Here is a 9,892-nt window from a genome sequence, read left to right as displayed (position 1 = left end):
AAGGCAGTGAAGTGTATATTCTTGGGCTACCCAGTTGAAAAGAAAGGTTACAAGTGCTATGATCCTACGATAAGAAAAGTTTATGTCAGTAGAGATGTCAGATTTTGTGAGCATGAACCATGGTATAAACCAAAGCCTGTGATGATAGAAGATGAGTATGAAGAGCAAGAGAATGTGCATCATGTTGTTGATAAGCCAGGACCATCAACAAGAACTATTTCAGGACCACATATGGCAGAGGAGAGTAGAGGAAGTGTCAACCCATGGAGCGGTCGTTTGCGAGATAAGAAGCAAGACGAGAAAGGCAAGAAGAAAATGGTTGAAGAGAGTTCTGGAGATGAAAGCCTCAGTGAAGATTATGATTTACCACATTTGAGGACACTTGGCAGTAAACATATTGAGAAATATGTACCCCCATATGCAAGAGTTGAAGAGAAGAGTGCACCACAATTGAGAAGATCAGAGAGGGTGCGTTATCCAGTTGATAGATTGACATACAATGGTTACATGCGTACACATTATGCATACATGGTTTCACGTGTGCAACATAAAGAGCCTACATGTTTTCAAGAGGCAATTGGAAAATCAGAATGGAAGTCAGCTATGGATGATGAGATGGATGCTCTTGTGAAGAATGACACTTGGGATTTGGTTCGCTTGCCAAGTGGAAAGAAAGCAATTGGTTCAAAATGGGTATACAAAGTCAAGTGCAAGTCAGATGGTAGTGTGGAAAGATACAAAGCGAGGCTTGTTGCTAAAGGTTATGCACAAACAAAAGGTCTTGATTATGATGAGACATTTAGTCCAGTTGCAAAGATGACAACAGTCAGATTGGTGATAGCAATGGCAAGTATGTTCGGTTGGAATTTACGGCAAATGGATGTGGATAATGCATTCTTGAATGGTGACTTGGAAGAAGAATTTTATATGATACAGCCAGAGGGTTATCAACATCCAGAGTTTCCATATTATGTGTGTAAGTTGAAGAAAGCATTGTATGGTTTGAAGCAAGCATCTAGAGCTTGGTGTAAAAAGATAACCAGATTCTTGAAGAAGATTGGATTTAAACAGTCTACTGCTGATCACTCATTATTTTTGAAGCATGTTGATGGAGAGATCGTCGTTATTGTTATCTATGTTGATGACTTGATTCTCACTGGAAGTCATGCTGAGCAAATTTTGCATGTCAAGAAGAGTTTGTTGAGAGAATTCAACATGAAGGACCTTGGTGAGTTGAGATATTTCTTGGGAATTGAAATTGTCAATACTTTATCAGGAATTTGGATGATACAAAGACAATATGCGTTGGATATGCTTGAGAAGTATGGAATGACAGCGTGCAAACCGGTTGATACACCTCTTGATCAAAATGTGAAGTTGTTTGATGATGGACATTACATTGAGGATGTCACTATGTATCGCAAGATGGTTGGAAGCCTTATTTACTTGACAATAACAAGGCCAGATTTGAGTTATGCAGTGGGTGTTGTGAGTCAATTCATGCAAAATCCATGTAAAAGTCATCTTGATGCAGTGAGACGGATTATGAGATATGTGAAATCCACTGTCAGTTATGGAATGTTTTATGAAAAGAATGGGAAGCTTTGTCTTTACGGTTACACAGATGCAGATTGGGCAGGAGATTTTATGGATAGAAGATCTACAAGTGGTTATGCATTTTCCATTGGCAATGGTATGATAAGTTGGAGTAGCAAGAAGCAATCAACTGTAGCATTATCAAGTACAGAAGCTGAATATCGTGGAGTAGCTTTGGCAGCATGTGAAGAGTCATGGTTGAGAGTACTTATAGTAGACTTTGGTTTTGACTATCTTGACAGTGTCATTATATATTGTGACAATATTAGCAGCATCATGTTGGCAAAGAATCCAGTCTACCATGCTCGCACTAAACACATTGAGATACATTATCACTTCATTAGAGAAAAAGTTTTGGCAAATGAGATTGATTTGGTGTATGTGAAGACAAATGATCAAGTTGCGGATATATTCACAAAAGCTCTTGGAAAGGAGAAGTTTTGCTACTTTCGTGAAGCATTGGGAATCCATCATATGCAAGCTCACTCTGAGCTTGAGGGGGAGTGTTAAAGAATATGATGTTAAAGAATATGTCCATTGTGCTATGGGCGGCTGGACACTGACTATACTATGTTGTAAATATACTTTGGATAATAGTTCAAAAAGAGAAGAAGAGAAGAAGAGAAGAGCAGCTCGTTGAATGGCTGCTGCAGGGTAACGATTGTGTGTGTGTGTGTGTGTCTCGATGTGTGTTGGTGTGTGTGTGTAGTCTTCTTTCCTACCTTCTCCATCACCTGCGCACTCTACATGAGTGTTGAGTGGGCAAGTGGGAAATCTCTCTCTTCTCACTCTGTCTGTGTGTTTCCTGTCTCGGCCAGGCTGGTTGTGTAAGCCGAGTGGTGCACCATAGTGTGTGTGTGTATCTTCCCAAGAGTGTGTGTCGGGTTGTTATAGAGGTGTTCCGTGTGTTTCCATCCCGCTCACACAGTACAAGACTATAAGGCACCTGTTATGCAGAAAACAACTGTTAGAAGCTGGACACACCTTACGGAAACTGACTTCTCGACAGATTATCATTTTTTGTAATTATTCATTTATTAAGAAAACTCGACATTTCACCTTGTAAATATTGGGCTTACAGAAGTTTCCAGATTTTATCCCAGTTTTGATAGTTAGATTGAGTAGATGGTTGATTTGGAACTTTAGGGTTTGAGAATTGTAAGGTATCTATACCACTTTTTGACCTTAATGAAGAACCTTTTGTCATTTTTAAAATTTGTTTTTAAGTCTGAGTGAGCGTACTGTGTACGTGAGAGACTGTGAGCTTCATCTTGACGCTACGTGTGTACCGATGGTTGGAATCGAGTGCGAAGAAGTGCAACGTGTTGCCTCCAACGAGAGCTAAGCACCAACACCTACATTGCGCGCGTACGGTCTGGTTTTGCGAGCTCCTTCTACGAGCTTCATCTGGTGATTTGGTGAGCATACGTTGTCCGATTTTGCATTGCAGCATATCCACGGGTTCACATTGAGTAGAGCTACACATTAGACACTTTAGATTTCGGAAACGAAGACCTGTAAATTTCGGACAGACATCCTACGTGATTTTGCACCGTGTGTTTTGGGTTGGGGTTTTGGTTCATAGACCTTAGGGAGAGCGACCTATTGGTTTTAGTAGGGTCTCCTTCAAGTTCTATGGTGTTTCGAGATTGTTTGATGGGTGTTCGGCTCTAGAAAGTGTTGTAGGAAGTTTCTTCTTATGCACTCTTGAAGGCTGTGACTTAGACATTGGGTAGAGACCTCTGTAGGAATTAGTTAGGAGTTGGTCGAGTGTAGGTTAACACCTTATGCTTGCTTCCACGCGCCTACGAGTCGAGCTTTGTCCTTAGCTGACAAATCTTGTTAGGTGAGTTCTCGCTGTGCTGACGTCTGACGTCCGCCGCGGTGTATCCGTCCAACGTCGGCGCCGCTGCCGGGGATCAGAGGATGGAGGACTCTCTAGGTCTTAGAGGGAGTCTAGGAAGCATGTATCTGGCCTAGATCCTTCGACTTAGGTAGATTTAGGTAGATTGAGATAGTTTTAGGTATTAGTTGAGTTCTTGAGTAGGAGTTGGAGTGGTAGAAGTGGTGAGAGGAGAGCTTGAGAGTCCGGAAAGGCCAAAAAGCAACCAAAACACCAGTTCACATGATGAGTAGGAGTAGAGTGAGTAGGACATCATGATTCAGGATCTAGAGCACTTCATGCATGTATACTTGCTTGGTAAATTCATCACAAGGTTGTAAAAGACGCAAAAAAACGCAAAAGTGTGTTTGAAAGTTGAAGTGAAGTCCAAAAGTTACTGTGAGTGTTTCTGATAGAGATGCAGAGCATCAGGAGTATTTTTGTTAGAAAAATATTTAATTTTAAGCCAGGAGACATCCTATGCGTAGGATGTCTACGGCTAATCTGGTGGGAATTTTGGGATTTTGAGTTGACCAGTGTGCATTAGGAGAAATATGGACTTTGCATGGGCCTTGTAAGGAATCCTAATTTTTAGGGATTAAGGTTAATGTTGTGTAGGGTTAAGGGGACAAGGGCATTCAAGAAGCTAGTTTTGAGTAGACTTTTCTAGCCTTTTTTCTAGACACATGTAGGATGTGGACCTAAGAGGTCACTTTCTCTCTCTAGCTTTTGGAAAGTGAAGGGAGTAAAGGGGTGTGGCCACATCAGCAAAAACGTGGGTCACTAAGAGCCAAAATTTGATTTTTTTTCAAAAAAGTGATTTTTACTTATTTTTGACTTAAAACTCCCTCCCAACATATATACACATCAAAAAATCATTTTTTGACATTTTTTTAAACCTACAAACACTAAAAATCCACTTTTTCAAAAAAAAAAACCTTTGTTCTCTCCTCCTCTCTCCCTCCCTATCCCCTTCTCTCCTCCTCCTCCCCTCTCCCTCCCTCTCCCCCCTTGCCCCCTTCTCTCCTCCCATGCTCCTCCCTCTCCCTCCCCCCTCTTTCTTTTCATTCTTTGCTTCCTCACGCAACAGCTTCCATGGTGCTCACGGACATCACAAATCGTATGCCTCCACCACCATGTACTCCGCACAACAAAAGTGTACATATTGTTTGTCCGCGGTGTTTGCACCGAAGGCCGCACGTGAGGGTGAGCAGAGGTCATCCCAAGATTGTCATACTGTCGGTGAGACGAATGTGTATGGTTATTCAATATCTTGGGAGGGGAGAAGTAGGCTTGTTAGGTTATTGCAATTGGTTGTGTATGGGTGCAGGTGCTTCTTTGCATTCATGGATGCACGAATGTCAAGCTCTTCAACTCAAAACAGTGGCATTACAAGAAACAGTGGGTGCAGGTTAGAGAGGTCAAGTGTCACCACTTTTCTTCTAAAATAGACTTCTTTGTTACATCTTGCAGGTAGGTGCTTCAAATCCATCCTTATTAGAGGTGGGTAATCTCATCCTAATGCAAGAATGGCTCAAGGAACTGGCATAACATGAAGCTTTTACGGTGGCACAAAGCTCTCCTCAAGCAGTGTGGCTCCCACTACACTAAAAATCACTATGCTAACATGGAGAGATCCCTAGTAGGACAATACAACAACTTTTCATCAGCAGCACACCCTTTCCTAACATGAGGGCACCCCCACCAGAGATATTTTTATATGATATGTCACCCCATGAGCATACCATGTCATGGAATGGATGTAAGAACTATGACTGCACTACCGCTTGTAAGTTGTTCACGAATGTATGTTTATCAAAGTTAATGAGAAGAAGTTTGGACTTTTTTGTTTGTTGATGTGTAAGAGCATTCTTGGTCTACCATATTTTAGATTGTTTGATAAGTTAAATAAGATTTGTAGTCATTTAAAGTGTCATTTTTTTTTTGTAAGATTGTACATGAGAAGACATGATAAAGTACAAGAAATCTTGACGGAATAAACCTCGATGAGATTCCCAGCATGCACTTGTGACACCATACCTCTCCTTGAACCCTTTGACTTCTATCGTTGTGGGGAGTCCAATGGGGGGCTATTTTCAAATTTTTAGCATAACTTATTTTTGAAGGAAATTTTGATTATTCTAAAGTTTATACACAGTCTAGGAGTTCATTCTGATTGTTTTTCTTTAGTTTCAAATTTTGACCGAGTACATTCCTTGGAAGCCAGTTTTGAAGGTGTTAGGGCGAGATTTTGGGAAAGTTTTGTATGTAGGAAATACAGTCCTTAACACAATAAAAAACAATGGTTCTTTGAGTATTTTCAGATTCCATGGTTTTAATGCTCGTCGGAGCCCGTAGATTAAGAGAAAAGTAAAAAATGTATGTTTTACATCATTTTTAAATAAATTGTCAACTTGCATGTTGATTTTTGGAGAATGCGAGCAAGATGTGATTTTTTCTCATCACATGATGGTCGAAGAACGCGATGAGATGAACAAATTCATGTGAGGCAAGCCTAGACAGATTTGGAGCCGATTGAAATCTAGAAGCTGTTGAAAACAACCGAAAAGTTTAACACTTATTTTTTTTTTTTAAAAAAAACTTAACACTTGAATCATGGCCATGCATCAAAAATATGCTCACACGGTGAAGGAGGTGCTTCAAAGCTATGGAAATTAGTATAAAATGCAAGCAATAGCGTTGGAGGCTGTTCAAGAAGTTGTAGAGGCTCACATCATTTCAGATGACTTTGCAATGACAAAATGATTAAGAGTTGTGTCTACTGTCTCCATAGTGATTTGGCTTTTCGGTTTATCCATGTGTTTTAAGTTAAGTGGTTCTGGCCATGAAGAGTTAAATTTAAATCAAATATTAACATTTTTGTCATCCTAAGGGGCAAACAAAGCTAGAAAATGCAAAAAAAAAGGGTGGCCACAAGGGCGCGTAGATGGCCCATCTAGCAGTTTTGGATGGCTCATCTGCGCGCCCTTGTGGCCACCCTTTTTTTTGCATTTTCTAGCTTTGTTTGCCCCTTAGGATAGCAAAAATGTTAATAGCTGATGAAACCAGATGTTTATGTAGCATGAGACGAGATTTTTTATATTGTCCAATGTGATTTGGCCTTTTGGTGCAGGGAACTAGTAAGTTGAGTTGAAGAAAGGTATAATGTGCTTGAAAAGTTAAATTTTACATTCATCTCACCTTTTCCAAGGTCCTGGAGTGGAACAATAGCCTAATTATGCAAAAAAAGGGTGGCCACAAGGGCGCGCAGATGGCTTATCCAACAGTTTTGGATGGCTCACCTGCGCACCCTTGTGGCCACCCTTTTTTTTGCATTATATGGCCTTGTCTCCCCCTTATAATAGCAAGAATGTTAATATTTGATGAAATCGGATGTTTATGCAGCATGAGACTAGATTTTTATACTGTCTAATGTGATTTGCCCTTTTGGTGTAGGGAACTAGTAAGTTGAGTTGAAGGAAGACATAATGTGCTTGAAAAGTTCAATTTTAGGTTCATCTCATCTTTTCCAGGTTCCTGGAGTGCAGCAATAGCCTAATTATGCAAAAAAAGGGTGGCCACAAGGGCCCACATATGGCCCATCCAGCAGTTTTGGATGGCTCACTACGCGCCCTTGTGGCCACCCCTTTTTTGCATTATATGGCCTTGTCTGCACCCCAGGATACCAATTCTTTTTTTAGATTAAGTGAAAGCAAACCTTTATGGAACATGACAGTACAAATTCCACTTCTTTTCACTCAGATGTAATTAGAGCTCCCCCCCCCCCTCCCCCCCCTTTCTTTGTGTTCAAAGGTCCGGAGCATTCACTATGTAAAATTTTCCTATATCACGTGCGTTCACTAGAATGGATTAAAAGTACCCCTTATAGGCCTTATCTACACATGTTTCTGCAACTTTACAAGAATATAAAATCCCTTCTGTTGAACACATATGCTATGTTACATATACTTTACTGAACTCCCCATGTCAAAGGCCTCACAAATCCTGTGCACTAAACATTAAACACTAGAAATTGACCAGACAAGGAGCCAATTCTTACTTCCTTGTGTCCACCTAGTGTTCTTGGGAATGTTTTGGTTAAGCCATTTCTTTGGCATTTGAAACCACATGTGACCCCTATTGTTATAGTATCCAACCAAAGGTTTCTTGATTGGAAGTTTACATAGGCTCGAGTGGTACATATCTTCTATGTTAACAATGCATGTATCTATAATTTATGTTTAGACTTTCTCTATCCAAATGAACTACATAGTAAAAATAAAATCCAGAATTTAACAGTTAAGTTCACAAGGTGATAGCTATTGGTATCATCTTTAGCAATACCAAAGAAATAGCTACCAATAGCTAATGAATAGGGATATTTAAGAAGATTTCACACCAAAAACTTGTCAACACTACTCAAAAAGTTGGAAACTCAAAGGCTTTACAATATATGTATGATGAAACAAGAATCAATAATAAGTCACCCCTATACATAGACACCTCCATCTCAAGTGATCATTTCTCTAATCAAGCTTGCCATATGCATAGTATGGAAGCAATAACATGTTGGAAAGCAAGAGTTTAGCTTTCTTAACTTGTGAAACATTGCTAATGATATATATTCAACATCCCCAGATGAGGACATCTTGACAAAGTTTATGATCCACTTTAATAAGAATAACCATTAATGATTAAACTGAAATCAAAATATTGCTTGAATTTCTTCACGGTGGAGTGATCAAGACTTGCGACTTGAATCATCGTACAGGCAAATCAAAATATCCATAAAACTAAACAATATTTCTCAGATCTGTATGAAACTTCAGTAATCTAAATTAAATACTCTCACTCAATGCGACACCATTTAACAAAAAAACATATGTATATTGCATTTATAGAGGAATCCAGCCTCATGAAAAATAATTACAAATGGAGACAATGTTGTTGCTGTTAGGCTTCTCTTACAAGTATTTGTCTTCCTCATCTAGAGATTCATATACACTTGAGTGTTTGTGTGTCTATGACACTAGGGAAGATAGTAGTACTATATGGATGGCTTCTATGAGAGCTCCTAGAGAGTCCCTATTGGTTCAAGATTCTACAAAACACCTACTATTCTTATCAAAATCTTTTAACATGGTAGTGAAAGGTTCCTCAAGGAACAAAAATAGAGTGATTTCCATCTCTGCACATGGTTGCTAGCTCATGTCCTCTTAAAACAAGTTGAATCTGTAAGTAAACAACAGATTATGTGAGCACAAAGCTATAAAGTACAAAATGATATCATTCCAATTATCTAATGACAATTATACAAAGAATAAATTACAAGAAAAATCTTTGACGACTCTCCATAGATAACACAACTTACTTACATTGTGAGACTCAAATCACATGCTACACAACTATAGATGGTGCACCAAAGCCATCAACAAAATAGCACCACCCAGTGTTATGTGGTGTGAATCCTAAACAATGAAATCCATAAAGAGGTTAATTCTCTCCATCAAGATAACTTAAAGATGGAGATGATGCTAAGCTCTGAATGTAAGCTACAAGGATAGTTTTCTTACCATTCTATCTTTATGTTGGAGATGAATCCTTGCAATGCCTACGCGATATTCACACCTCCTATTGTTGTGGTATGCAACTCATGTGAGCTCATACTTTTTCCACCTTCGAGAGTAGAAGTTTCCATGTAGTGTGAGTGAATGAAGGTAGAAGGAGTAGAATCTTGTTTCATGTTGTAATGGAGGTGAGAGAAGGGAGAGGAGCTAGCTTGGTGTGAAACTATGTGGTGGGCAAGGGGAAAAGATGGAGGAGGAGCTTGCTTGGTGCTACAATGGAGGTGGGAGAAAGCTAGCAGAGAGATAATGATGGACTATAGGGAGTGCATGGGGTTGTTGCAGCAATGGAGAGCTTGGAAAAGGGTTTGTAGAGAGAGAAAAACACTTTTTAGCTATAGAATAGGTTTGGAAAGACTTTGGAGGGTGAAAATGATGTTTTGATTTTTTTTTTAAAAATTCAATTTTTTTGGATTTTTTAGTGCACGTTTTTAACTTTTGAAGGTCAAAAATACTTTTTTGACCATGAAATAGGTTTAGGGACCTTTTAAGGAGGGAAAACTTGAAATTTGAAATTTTTTGAAAATTTAAAATTTTTAGTGTATTTTTAAATCCGGGCCAAAAAGTGGGGGAAAAGAGGTCAAAGTGGTTTCATCTCATTTGGGTGAGAAAATTGGATTCAAAGCTGACTTTAGCACTTTTGACTGAAAAAAGGCAAGAACAACTAAAATTGGGGACTTTTGAAATCCAAACCAAAATCTAAGCATACCACTGGGTTGCTGACATCAAGAGGAAGCTGTGGGTTAAGTCTGGGGTCAAACAGGCCAAAAAGACATCCTACGCGTAAGAT

The sequence above is a fragment of the Adiantum capillus-veneris genome, chromosome 26, assembly GCF_014529385.1.
Source record: "Adiantum capillus-veneris isolate H3 chromosome 26, ASM1452938v2, whole genome shotgun sequence".
Classification (NCBI taxonomy): Eukaryota; Viridiplantae; Streptophyta; class Polypodiopsida; order Polypodiales; family Pteridaceae; genus Adiantum; species Adiantum capillus-veneris.
This window is presented reverse-complemented; position numbering follows the sequence as displayed.